Source organism: Scyliorhinus torazame, chromosome 3 (assembly GCF_047496885.1).
Source record: "Scyliorhinus torazame isolate Kashiwa2021f chromosome 3, sScyTor2.1, whole genome shotgun sequence".
NCBI classification, from domain to species: domain Eukaryota; kingdom Metazoa; phylum Chordata; class Chondrichthyes; order Carcharhiniformes; family Scyliorhinidae; genus Scyliorhinus; species Scyliorhinus torazame.
Genome location: NC_092709.1, coordinates 141,859,519 through 141,872,074, shown reverse-complemented (window position 1 = coordinate 141,872,074; position 12,556 = coordinate 141,859,519). Strand labels below are relative to the sequence as shown.

General features: G+C 44.4%; 13 non-coding genes across 13 annotated transcripts; all 13 read left to right on the top strand.

Moving 5' to 3' along the window:
* Positions 1-1,186: 1,186 nt before the first annotated feature.
* trnag-gcc (transfer RNA glycine (anticodon GCC)) lies at positions 1,187-1,257 on the top strand. The gene has a single exon. It is a non-coding gene; the product is annotated as a tRNA-Gly (tRNA).
* Positions 1,258-1,403: 146 nt separating this feature from the next.
* On the top strand, positions 1,404-1,474 carry trnag-gcc (transfer RNA glycine (anticodon GCC)). The gene has a single exon. It is a non-coding gene; the product is annotated as a tRNA-Gly (tRNA).
* A 1,483-nt stretch (positions 1,475-2,957) lies between these two features.
* trnag-gcc (transfer RNA glycine (anticodon GCC)) lies at positions 2,958-3,028 on the top strand. The gene has a single exon. It is a non-coding gene; the product is annotated as a tRNA-Gly (tRNA).
* Positions 3,029-3,174: 146 nt separating this feature from the next.
* On the top strand, positions 3,175-3,245 carry trnag-gcc (transfer RNA glycine (anticodon GCC)). The gene has a single exon. It is a non-coding gene; the product is annotated as a tRNA-Gly (tRNA).
* Positions 3,246-4,721: 1,476 nt separating this feature from the next.
* On the top strand, positions 4,722-4,792 carry trnag-gcc (transfer RNA glycine (anticodon GCC)). Its single transcript has one exon. It is a non-coding gene; the product is annotated as a tRNA-Gly (tRNA).
* Positions 4,793-6,491: 1,699 nt separating this feature from the next.
* trnag-gcc (transfer RNA glycine (anticodon GCC)) lies at positions 6,492-6,562 on the top strand. Its single transcript has one exon. It is a non-coding gene; the product is annotated as a tRNA-Gly (tRNA).
* A 146-nt stretch (positions 6,563-6,708) lies between these two features.
* Positions 6,709-6,779, top strand: trnag-gcc (transfer RNA glycine (anticodon GCC)). The gene has a single exon. It is a non-coding gene; the product is annotated as a tRNA-Gly (tRNA).
* A 1,477-nt stretch (positions 6,780-8,256) lies between these two features.
* On the top strand, positions 8,257-8,327 carry trnag-gcc (transfer RNA glycine (anticodon GCC)). Its single transcript has one exon. It is a non-coding gene; the product is annotated as a tRNA-Gly (tRNA).
* Positions 8,328-8,473: 146 nt separating this feature from the next.
* trnag-gcc (transfer RNA glycine (anticodon GCC)) lies at positions 8,474-8,544 on the top strand. Its single transcript has one exon. It is a non-coding gene; the product is annotated as a tRNA-Gly (tRNA).
* A 1,477-nt stretch (positions 8,545-10,021) lies between these two features.
* Positions 10,022-10,092, top strand: trnag-gcc (transfer RNA glycine (anticodon GCC)). The gene has a single exon. It is a non-coding gene; the product is annotated as a tRNA-Gly (tRNA).
* A 146-nt stretch (positions 10,093-10,238) lies between these two features.
* Positions 10,239-10,309, top strand: trnag-gcc (transfer RNA glycine (anticodon GCC)). The gene has a single exon. It is a non-coding gene; the product is annotated as a tRNA-Gly (tRNA).
* Positions 10,310-11,786: 1,477 nt separating this feature from the next.
* On the top strand, positions 11,787-11,857 carry trnag-gcc (transfer RNA glycine (anticodon GCC)). Its single transcript has one exon. It is a non-coding gene; the product is annotated as a tRNA-Gly (tRNA).
* A 146-nt stretch (positions 11,858-12,003) lies between these two features.
* trnag-gcc (transfer RNA glycine (anticodon GCC)) lies at positions 12,004-12,074 on the top strand. The gene has a single exon. It is a non-coding gene; the product is annotated as a tRNA-Gly (tRNA).
* Positions 12,075-12,556: the final 482 nt, after the last annotated feature.

The following is a 12,556-nucleotide window of genomic DNA, read 5'->3' as shown; positions in this document are numbered from 1 at the left end:
ACAAATTTTGCACAAACTGATAATTTTTCACTGGACTCTTTTTTTACAAAGTCTTTTCATTCACCTTTTTCCATTGTCACAAATAGCCAGCTAAATCACAGGAATTCCACAGCATAGCAAAATATGTCAACATATATATATACAGAGAAGAATACAAGCACAACAATACAATTGGACCAGTACAAATATCATGAGACAAAGAAGAGAAAAAACAGCTCGTTCAAAGCTCATTCAGCCTCTCAGAACATTCCGGCTAAGGAGGAATGGCCCAAACATAAAGGGGCAACAGGATACCGGCCACAGAACAGGACAAGGCCCAGACACGCACAGTCTCACACATGTGTGTAAACGTCGCGAGTATCTTTACAGTACTCTTTTCCAAGATAAGTGGGAGGAGGCGATGTTTCACGTTAATCGTTTTCGGAGTCCATTTGGAGATTCACACCTCATTCACCTGAGGCAATGTTGGTGGGTAATTGTCTCCCCGTAGGGAGTCCCTTGTGTTGCAACTAGGATAATGCCAGCTTCTCAACTCTTTCCATAAAGCTGACATTCCTCACCCTTGGCGAATGCTGATTCACCCCTTCCTTTCCTGTTTTGCAAACACGGACCTACATTCGAGAGCATGATGACGAGGATGACACATGGGGAATCAGGACACAGGATGTGACAGCATTGTGCCAATGTTGTGGGTTCATGGTGCAGAGGCCTGCATAACTGAAATGATGATGTGAGTTCTAATGTAACCAAGGCTGGTAGCGGTATAAAAGCCATCATCCAAACATAGGTTGTTTGGTGGAGGTGTGAAATCCCACTTTACTGTAACGCAGCATTAGGATAATTAGCCAACCTGGCTGTAAAATCGGAAAGATGCACAACATGTTATTCTGAAAGGAAGGAGCCGTCTGTCATCAAGCCATGGAATTTGCAGTCTGGCCGAGTGGAAGCACTGTTAGCTTTGCGTGAAGAAAAGTAGCGGCCTGATGATATTGCAGTGTAGCATTAGGTGATCTGTCGTGGTGTGAAGTGAGAGCACATGAGGTTTATGCGCTGCTGTGCCCGAAGTTTAGGTAAAGAAATTTGTTGAAATTTGGGGAAAGTGAGGACAAAGTGAGGAAATGGAAATGCTGCTGAGTGAAAGCATTGGGGAAAAAAAGGAGAACATCATGAAATTGATAGTGGAGTTGCATTGGTGGTTCAGTGGTATAATTCTCGCCTGCCACGCGGGAGGCCCGGGTTCAATTCCCGGCCAATGCAAGATTGACTGGTGTTGCACTGTTATTTCTCATCTTTACACTGCATCTCTCTGCTGGTTACATGCAGTTTTCTTTGGCTAACACACATCAACATCTGTTAGCAACTCAGGCATTGTGCATGAAAGTTCAGCTTCAGTTGTGTGGTTTGCATTGGTGGTTCAGTGGTCGAATTCTCGCCTGCCATGCGGGAGGCCCGGGTTCGATTCCCGGCCAATGCATCGCAGCTGTTTTGCATTCCTGTGCTCAGCAATTTTTCCTTCCGCTCTACATTCTTAACACCAGCTTTCTTTTATCGCAACTACATTTTCACCATACACTCCCTCCGCATCAATCTCTTTACCACTTTCCTCATGCTCATTTTCAACATCTGCTTCACAACACTCTCCCTTTTCCTGTCCGCTTCACCACTCCCAGCTGCAAACACTCATTCCTTTTCAATTAAAACCCTCCTTCCCTGACTTCTTTTTCACCTTCCACAACATTTTTACCTTCATTGCCTTCAGAAAAGTTCAAACAAACTTTGCACAAACTGATAATTTTTCACTGGACTCTTTTTTTTTACAATGTCTTTTCATTCACCTTTTTCCATTGTCACAAATAGCCAGCTAAATCACAGGAATTCCACAGCATAGCAAAATATGTCAACATATATATATACAGAGGAGAATACAAGCACAACAATACAATTGGACCAGTACAAATACCATGAGACAAAGAAGAGAAAAAGCAGCTCGTTCAAAGCTCATTCAGCCTCTCAGAACATTCCGGCTAAGGAGGAATGGCCCAAACATAAAGGGGCAACAGGATACCGGCCACAGAACAGGACAAGGCCCAGACACGCACAGTCTCACACATGTGTGTAAACGTCGCGAGTATCTTTACAGTACTCTTTTCCAAGATAAGTGGGAGGAGGCGATGTTTCACGTTAATCGTTTTCGGAGTCCATTTGGAGATTCACACCTCATTCACCTGAGGCAATGTTGGTGGGTAATTGTCTCCCCCTAGGGAGTCCCTTGTGTTGCAACGAGGATAATGCCAGCTTCTCAACTCTTTCCATAAAGCTGACATTCCTCAACCTTGGCGAATGCTGATTCACCCCTTCCTTTCCTGTTTTGCAAACACGGACCTACATTCGAGAGCATGATGACGACGATGACACATGGGGAATCAGGACACAGGATGTGACAGCATTGTGCCAATGTTGTGGGTTCATGGTGCAGAGGCCTGCATAACTGAAATGATGATGTGAGTTCTAATGTAACCAAGGCTGGTAGCGGTATAAAAGCCATTATCCAAACATAGGTTGTTTGGTGGAGGTGTGAAATCCCACTTTACTGTAACGCAGCATGAGGATAATTAGCCAACCTGGCTGTAAAATCGGAAAGATGCACGACATATTATTCTGAAAGGAAGGAGCCGTATGTTATCAAGCCATGGAATTTGCAGTCTGGCCCAGTGGAAGCACTGTTAGCTTTGCGTGAAGAAAAGTAGCAGCCTGATGATATTGCAGTGTAGCATTAGGTGATCTGTCGTGGTGTGAAGTGAGAGCACAGGAGGTTTATGCGCTGCTGTGCCCGAAGTTTAGGTAAAGAAATTTGTTGCAATTTGGGGAAAGTGAGGACAAAGTGAGGAAATGGAAATGCTGCTGAGTGAAAGCATTGGGGAAAAAAAGGAGAACATCATGAAATTGACTGTGGAGTTGCATTGGTGGTTCAGTGGTAGAAGTCTCGCCTGCCACGCGGGAGACCCGGGTTCGATTCCCGGCCAATGCAAGATTGACTGGTGTTGCACTGTTATTTCTCATCTTTACACAGCGTCTCTCTGCTGGTTACATGCAGTTTTCTTTGGCGAACACACATCAACATCTGTTAGCAACTCAGGCATTGGGCTTGGAAGTTCAGCTTCAGTTGCGTGGCTTGCATTGGTGGTTCAGTGGTAGAATTTTTGCTTGCCACGCGGGAGGCCCGCGTTCGATTCCCGGCCAATGCATCACAGCTCTTTTGCATTCCTGTGCTCAGCAATTTTTCATTCCTCTCTCCATTCTTACCACCAGCTTTCTTTTATCGCAACTACATTTTCACCACACCCTCCGCATCAATCTCTTTACCACTTTCCTCATGCTCATTTTCAACATCTGCTTCACAACACTCTCCCTTTTCCTGTCCGCTTCACCACTCACAGCTGCAAACACTCATTCCTCTTTAATTAAAACCCTCCTCCTCTCACTTCTTTTTAACCCTTCACAACATTTTTACCTTCATTGCCTTAAGAAAAGTTTAAACAAACTTTGCACAAACTGATAATTTTTCACTGGACTCTTTTTTTACAAAGTCTTTTCATTCACCTTTTTCCATTGTCACAAATAACCAGCTAAATCACAGGAATTCCACAGCATAGCAAAATATGTCAACATATATATACAGAGGAGAACACAAGCACAACAATACAATTGGACCAGTACAAATACCATGAGACAAAGAAGAGAAAAAGCAGCTCGTTCAAAGCTCATTCAGCCTCTCAGAACATTCCGGCTAAGGAGGAATGGCCCAAACATAAAGGGGCAACAGGATACCGGCCACAGAACAGGACAAGGCCCAGACACGCACAGTCTCACACATGTGTGTAAACGTCGCAAGTATCTTTACAGTACTCTTTTCCAAGATAAGTGGGAGGAGGCGATGTTTCACGTAACTCGTTTTCGGAGTCCATTTGGAGATTCACACCTCATTCACCTGAGGCAATGTTGGTGGATAATTGTCTCCCCCTAAGGAGTCCTTGTGTTGCAACTAGGATATTGCCAGCTTCTCAACACTTTCCATAAAGCTGACATTGCTCAACCTTGGCGAATGCTGATTCACCCCTTCCTTTCCTGTTTCGCAAACACGGACCTACATTTGAGAGCATGATGACGAGGATGACACATGGGGAATCAGGACACAGGATGTGACAGCATTGTGCCAATGTTGTTGGGTTCATGGTGCAGAGGCCTGCATAACTGAAATGATGATGTGAGTTCAAATGTAACCAAGGCTGGTAGCGGTATAAAAGCCATCATCCAAACATAGGTTGTTTGGTGGAGGTGTGAAATCCCACTTTACTGTAACGCAGCATTAGGATAATTAGCCAACCTGGCTGTAAAATCGGAAAGATGCACAACATGTTATTCTGAAAGGAAGGAGCCGTCTGTCATCAAGCCATGGAATTTGCAGTCTGGCCTAGTGGAAGCACTGTTAGCTTTGCGTGAAGAAAAGTAGCGGTCTGATGATATTGCAGTGTAGCATTAGGTGATATTGTAGTGGTGTGAAGTGAGAGCAAAGGAGGTTTATGCGCTGCTGTGCCCGAAGTTTAGGTAAAGAAATTTGTTGACATTTGGGGAAAGAGAGGACAAAGTGAGGAAATGCAAATGCTGCTGAGTGAAAGCATTGGGGAAAAAAAGGAGAACATCACAAGCTTGATAATGGAGTTGCATTGGTGGTTCAGTGGTAGAATTTTCGCCTGCCACGCGGGAGGCCCGGGTTTGATTCCCTGCCAATGCAAGATTGACTGGTGTTGCACTGTTATTTCTCATCTTTACACTGCATCTCGCTGCTGGTTACATGCAGTTTTCTTTGGCTAACACACATCAACATCTGTTAGCAACTCACGCATTGTGCATGAAAGTTCAGCTTCAGTTGTGTGACTTGCATTGGTGGTTCAGTGGTAGAATTCTCACCTGCCACGTGAGAGGCCCGGGTTGGATTCCCGCCCAATACGTTGCAGCTCCTTTGCATTCCTCTGCTCAGCAATTTTTCCTTCCTCTCTACATTCTTACCACCAGCTTTCTTTTATCACAACTACATTTTCACCATACACTCCCTCCGCATCAATCTCTTTACCACTTTCCTCATGCTCATTTTCAACATCTGCTTCACAACACTTTCCCTTTTCCTGTCCACTTCACCACTCACAGCTGCAAACACTCATTCCTCTTTAATTAAAACCCTCCTCCTCTCACTTCTTTTGAACCCTTCACAACATTTTTACCTTCATTGCCTTAAGAAAAGTTCAAACAAATTTTGCACAAACTGATAATTTTTCACTGGACTCTTTTTTTACAAAGTCTTTTCATTCACCTTTTTCCATTGTCACAAATAGCCAGCTAAATCACAGGAATTCCACAGCATAGCAAAATATGTCAACATATATATATACAGAGGAGAATACAAGCACAACAATACAATTGGACCAGTACCAATACCATGAGACAAAGAAGAGAAAAAACAGCTCGTTCAAAGCTCATTCAGCCTCTCAGAACATTCCGGCTAAGGAGGAATGGCCCAAACATAAAGGGGCAACAGGATACCGGCCACAGAACAGGACAAGGCCCAGACACGCACAGTCTCACACATGTGTGTAAACGTCGCGAGTATCTTTACAGTACTCTTTTCCAAGATAAGTGGGAGGAGGCGATGTTTCACGTTAATCGTTTTCGGAGTCCATTTGGAGATTCACACCTCATTCACCTGAGGCAATGTTGGTGGGTAATTGTCTCCCCGTAGGGAGTCCCTTGTGTTGCAACTAGGATATTGCCAGCTTCTCAACTCTTTCCATAAAGCTGACATTCCTCAACCTTGGCGAATGCTGATTCACCCCTTCCTTTCCTGTTTTGCAAACACGGACCTACATTCGAGAGCATGATGACGAGGATGACACATGGGGAATCAGGACACAGGATGTGACAGCATTGTGCCAATGTTGTTGGGTTCATGGTGCAGAGGCCTGCATAACTGAAATGATGATGTGAGTTCAAATGTAACCAAGGCTGGTAGCGGTATAAAAGCCATCATCCAAACATAGGTTGTTTGGTGGAGGTGTGAAATCCCACTTTACTGTAACGCAGCATTAGGATAATTAGCCAACCTGGCTGTAAAATCGGAAAGATGCACAACATGTTATTCTGAAAGGAAGGAGCCGTCTGTCATCAAGCCATGGAATTTGCAGTCTGGCCTAGTGGAAGCACTGTTAGCTTTGCGTGAAGAAAAGTAGCGGTCTGATGATATTGCAGTGTAGCATTAGGTGATCTGTCGTGGTGTGAAGTGAGAGCACAGGAGGTTTATGCGCTGCTGTGCCCGAAGTTTAGGTAAAGAAATTTGTTGCAATTTGGGGAAAGTGAGGACAAAGTGAGGAAATGGAAATGCTGCTGAGTGAAAGCATTGGGGAAAAAAAGGAGAACATCATGAAATTGATCGTGGAGTTGCATTGGTGGTTCAGTGGTAGAATTCTCGCCTGCCACGCGGGAGGCCCGGGTTCGATTCCTGGCCAATGCAAGATTGACTGGTGTTGCACTGTTATTTCTCATCTTTACACTGCATCTCTCTGCTGGTTACATGCAGTTTTCTTTGGCGAACACACATCAACATCTGTTCGCAACTCAGGCATTGGGCTTGAAAGTTCAGCTTCAGTTGCGTGGCTTGCATTGGTGGTTCAGTGGTAGAATTCTCGCCTGCCACGCGGGAGGCCCGGGTTTGATTCCCGGCCAATGCATCACAGCTAATTTGCATTCCTGTGCTCAGCAATTTTTCATTCCTCTCTCCATTCTTACCACCAGCTTTCTTTTATCGCAACTACATTTTCACCACACCCTCCGCATCAATCTCTTTACCACTTTCCTCATGCTCATTTTCAACATCTGCTTCACAACACTCTCCCTTTTCCTGTCCGCTTCACCACTCACAGCTGCAAACACTCATTCCTCTTTAATTAAAACCCTCCTCCTCTCACTTCTTTTTAACCCTTCACAACATTTTTACCTTCATTGCCTTAAGAAAAGTTCAAACAAACTTTGCACAAACTGATAATTTTTCACTGGACTCTTTTTTTACAAAGTCTTTTCATTCACCTTTTTCCATTGTCACAAATAACCAGCTAAATCACAGGAATTCCACAGCATAGCAAAATATGTCAACGTATATATACAGAGGAGAACACAAGCACAACAATACAATTGGACCAGTACAAATATCATGAGACAAAGAAGAGAAAAAGCAGCTCGTTCAAAGCTCATTCAGCCTCTCAGAACATTCCGGCGAAGGAGGAATGGCCCAAACATAAAGGGGCAACAGGATACCGGCCACAGAACAGGACAAGGCCCAGACACGCACAGTCTCACACATGTGTGTAAACATCGCTAGTATCTTTACAGTACTCTTTACCAAGATAAGTGGGAGGAGGCGATGTTTCACGTTACTCGTTTTCGGAGTCCATTTGGAGATTCACACCTCATTCACCTGAGGCAATGTTGGTGGGTAATTGTCTCCCCCTAAGGAGTCCCTTGTGTTGCAACTAGGATATTGCCAGCTTCTCAACTCTTTCCATAAAGCTGACATTCCTCAACCTTGGCGAATGCTGATTCACCCCTTCCTTTCCTGTTTCGCAAACACGGACCTACATTCGAGAGCATGATGACGAGGATGACACATGGGGTATCAGGACACAGGATGTGACAGCATTGTGCCAATGTTGTTGGGTTCATGGTGCAGAGGCCTGCATAACTGAAATGATGATGTGAGTTCAAATGTAACCAAGGCTGGTAGCGGTATAAAAGCCATCATCCAAACATAGGTTGTTTGGTGGAGGTGTGAAATCCCACTTTACTGTAACGCAGCATTAGGATAATTAGCCAACCTGGCTGTAAAATCGGAAAGATGCACAACATGTTATTCTGAAAGGAAGGAGCCGTCTGTCATCAAGCCATGGAATTTGCAGTCTGGCCTAGTGGAAGCACTGTTAGCTTTGCGTGAAGAAAAGTAGCGGTCTGATGATATTGCAGTGTAGCATTAGGTGATATTGTAGTGGTGTGAAGTGAGAGCACAGGAGGTTTATGCGCTGTTGTGCCCGAAGTTTAGGTAAAGAAATTTGTTGACATTTGGGGAAAGAGAGGACAAAGTGAGGAAATGCAAATGCTGCTGAGTGAAAGCATTGGGGAAAAAAAGGAGAACATCACAAGCTTGATAATGGAGTTGCATTGGTGGTTCAGTGGTAGAATTCTCGCCTGCCACGCGGGAGGCCCGGGTTCGATTCCCGGCCAATGCAAGATTGACTGGTGTTGCACTGTTATTTCTCATCTTTACACTGCATCTCTCTGCTGGTTACATGCAGTTTTCTTTGGCGAACACACATCAACATCTGTTAGCAACTCAGGCATTGGGCTTGAAAGTTCAGCTTCAGTTGCGTGGCTTGCATTGGTGGTTCAGTGGTAGAATTCTCGCCTGCCACGCGGGAGGCCCGGGTTCGATTCCCGGCCAATGCATCACACCTCTTTTGCATTCCTGTGCTCAGCAATTTTTCATTCCTCTCTACATTCTTACCACCAGCTTTCTTTTATCGCAACTACATTTTCATCACACCCTCCGCATCAATCTCTTTACCACTTTCCTCATGCTCATTTTCAACATCTGCTTCACAACACTCTCCCTTTTCCTGTCCGCTTCACCACTCACAGCTGCAAACACTCATTCCTCTTTAATTAAAACCCTCCTCCTCTCACTTCTTTTTAACCCTTCACAACATTTTTACCTTCATTGCCTTAAGAAAAGTTCAAACAAACTTTGCACAAACTGATAATTTTTCACTGGACTCTTTTTTTACAAAGTCTTTTCATTCACCTTTTTCCATTGTCACAAATAGCCAGCTAAATCACAGGAATTCCACAGCATAGCAAAATATGTCAACATATATATATACAGAGGAGAATACAAGCACAACAATACAATTGGACCAGTACCAATACCATGAGACAAAGAAGAGAAAAAACAGCTCGTTCAAAGCTCATTCAGCCTCTCAGAACATTCCGGCTAAGGAGGAATGGCCCAAACATAAAGGGGCAACAGGATACCGGCCACAGAACAGGACAAGGCCCAGACACGCACAGTCTCACACATGTGTGTAAACGTCGCGAGTATCTTTACAGTACTCTTTTCCAAGATAAGTGGGAGGAGGCGATGTTTCACGTTAATCGTTTTCGGAGTCCATTTGGAGATTCACACCTCATTCACCTGAGGCAATGTTGGTGGGTAATTGTCTCCCCGTAGGGAGTCCCTTGTGTTGCAACTAGGATAATGCCAGCTTCTCAACTCTTTCCATAAAGCTGACATTCCTCAACCTTGGCGAATGCTGATTCACCCCTTCCTTTCCTGTTTTGCAAACACGGACCTACATTCGAGAGCATGATGACGAGGATGACACATGGGGAATCAGGACACAGGATGTGACAGCATTGTGCCAATGTTGTGGGTTCATGGTGCAGAGGCCTGCATAACTGAAATGATGATGTGAGTTCTAATGTAACCAAGGCTGGTAGCGGTATAAAAGCCATTATCCAAACATAGGTTGTTTGGTGGAGGTGTGAAATCCCACTTTACTGTAACGCAGCATGAGGATAATTAGCCAACCTGGCTGTAAAATCGGAAAGATGCACAACATATTATTCTGAAAGGAAGGAGCCGTATGTTATCAAGCCATGGAATTTGCAGTCTGGCCTAGTGGAAGCACTGTTAGCTTTGCGTGAAGAAAAGTAGCAGCCTGATGATATTGCAGTGTAGCATTAGGTGATCTGTCGTGGTGTGAAGTGAGAGCACAGGAGGTTTATGCGCTGCTGTGCCCGAAGTTTAGGTAAAGAAATTTGTTGCAATTTGGGGAAAGTGAGGACAAAGTGAGGAAATGGAAATGCTGCTGAGTGAAAGCATTGGGGAAAAAAAGGAGAACATCATGAAATTGATCGTGGAGTTGCATTGGTGGTTCAGTGGTAGAATTCTCGCCTGCCACGCGGGAGGCCCGGGTTCGATTCCCGGCCAATGCAAGATTGACTGGTGTTGCACTGTTATTTCTCATCTTTGCACTGCATCTATCTGCTGGTTACATGCAGTTTTCTTTGGCGAACACACATCAACATCTGTTCGCAACTCAGGCATTGGGCTTGAAAGTTCAGCTTCAGTTGCGTGGCTTGCATTGGTGGTTCAGTGGTAGAATTCTCGCCTGCCACGCGGGAGGCCCGGGTTTGATTCCCGGCCAATGCATCACAGCTAATTTGCATTCCTGTGCTCAGCAATTTTTCATTCCTCTCTCCATTCTTACCACCAGCTTTCTTTTATCGCAACTACATTTTCACCACACCCTCCACATCAATCTCTTTACCACTTTCCTCATGCTCATTTTCAACATCTGCTTCACAACACTCTCCCTTTTCCTGTCCGCTTCACCACTCACAGCTGCAAACACTCATTCCTCTTTAATTAAAACCCTCCTCCTCTCACTTCTTTTTAACCCTTCACAACATTTTTACCTTCATTGCCTTAAGAAAAGTTCAAACAAACTTTGCACAAACTGATAATTTTTCACTGGACTCTTTTTTTACAAAGTCTTTTCATTCACCTTTTTCCATTGTCACAAATAACCAGCTAAATCACAGGAATTCCACAGCATAGCAAAATATGTCAACGTATATATACAGAGGAGAACACAAGCACAACAATACAATTGGACCAGTACAAATATCATGAGACAAAGAAGAGAAAAAGCAGCTCGTTCAAAGCTCATTCAGCCTCTCAGAACATTCCGGCGAAGGAGGAATGGCCCAAACATAAAGGGGCAACAGGATACCGGCCACAGAACAGGACAAGGCCCAGACACGCACAGTCTCACACATGTGTGTAAACATCGCTAGTATCTTTACAGTACTCTTTACCAAGATAAGTGGGAGGAGGCGATGTTTCACGTTACTCGTTTTCGGAGTCCATTTGGAGATTCACACCTCATTCACCTGAGGCAATGTTGGTGGGTAATTGTCTCCCCCTAAGGAGTCCCTTGTGTTGCAACTAGGATATTGCCAGCTTCTCAACTCTTTCCATAAAGCTGACATTCCTCAACCTTGGCGAATGCTGATTCACCCCTTCCTTTCCTGTTTCGCAAACACGGACCTACATTCGAGAGCATGATGACGAGGATGACACATGGGGAATCAGGACACAGGATGTGACAGCATTGTGCCAATGTTGTTGGGTTCATGGTGCAGAGGCCTGCATAACTGAAATGATGATGTGAGTTCAAATGTAACCAAGGCTGGTAGCGGTATAAAAGCCATCATCCAAACATAGGTTGTTTGGTGGAGGTGTGAAATCCCACTTTACTGTAACGCAGCATTAGGATAATTAGCCAACCTGGCTGTAAAATCGGAAAGATGCACAACATGTTATTCTGAAAGGAAGGAGCCGTCTGTCATCAAGCCATGGAATTTGCAGTCTGGCCTAGTGGAAGCACTGTTAGCTTTGCGTGAAGAAAAGTAGCGGTCTGATGATATTGCAGTGTAGCATTAGGTGATATTGTAGTGGTGTGAAGTGAGAGCACAGGAGGTTTATGCGCTGCTGTGCCCGAAGTTTAGGTAAAGAAATTTGTTGACATTTGGGGAAAGAGAGGACAAAGTGAGGAAATGCAAATGCTGCTGAGTGAAAGCATTGGGGAAAAAAAGGAGAACATCACAAGCTTGATAATGGAGTTGCATTGGTGGTTCAGTGGTAGAATTCTCGCCTGCCACGCGGGAGGCCCGGGTTCGATTCCCGGCCAATGCAAGATTGACTGGTGTTGCACTGTTATTTCTCATCTTTACACTGCATCTCTCTGCTGGTTACATGCAGTTTTCTTTGGCCAACACACATCAACATCTGTTAGCAACTCAGGCATTGTGCATGAAAGTTCAGCTTAAGTTGTGTGTCTTGCATTGGTGGTTCAGTGGTAGAATTCTCACCTGCCACGTGAGAGGCCCGGGTTGGATTCCCGGCCAATACATTGCAGCTCCTTTCCATTCCTCTGCTCAGCAATTTTTCCTTCCTCTCTACATTCTTACCACCAGCTTTCTTTTATCACAACTACATTTTCACCATACACTCCCTCCGCATCAATCTCTTTACCACTTTCCTCATGCTCATTTTCAACATCTGCTTCACAACACTCTCCCTTTTCCTGTCCGCTTCACCACTCACAGCTGCAAACACTCATTCCTCTTCAATTAAAACCCTCCTCCTCTCACTTCTTTTTCACCTTCCACAACATTTTTACCTTCATTGCCTTCAGAAAAGTTCAAACAAACTTTGCACAAACTGATAATTTTTCACTGGACTCTTTTTTTTTACAATGTCTTTTCATTCACCTTTTTCCATTGTCACAAATAGCCAGCTAAATCACAGGAATTCCACAGCATAGCAAAATATGTCAACATATATATATACAGAGGAGAATACAAGCACAACAATACAATTGGACCAGTACAA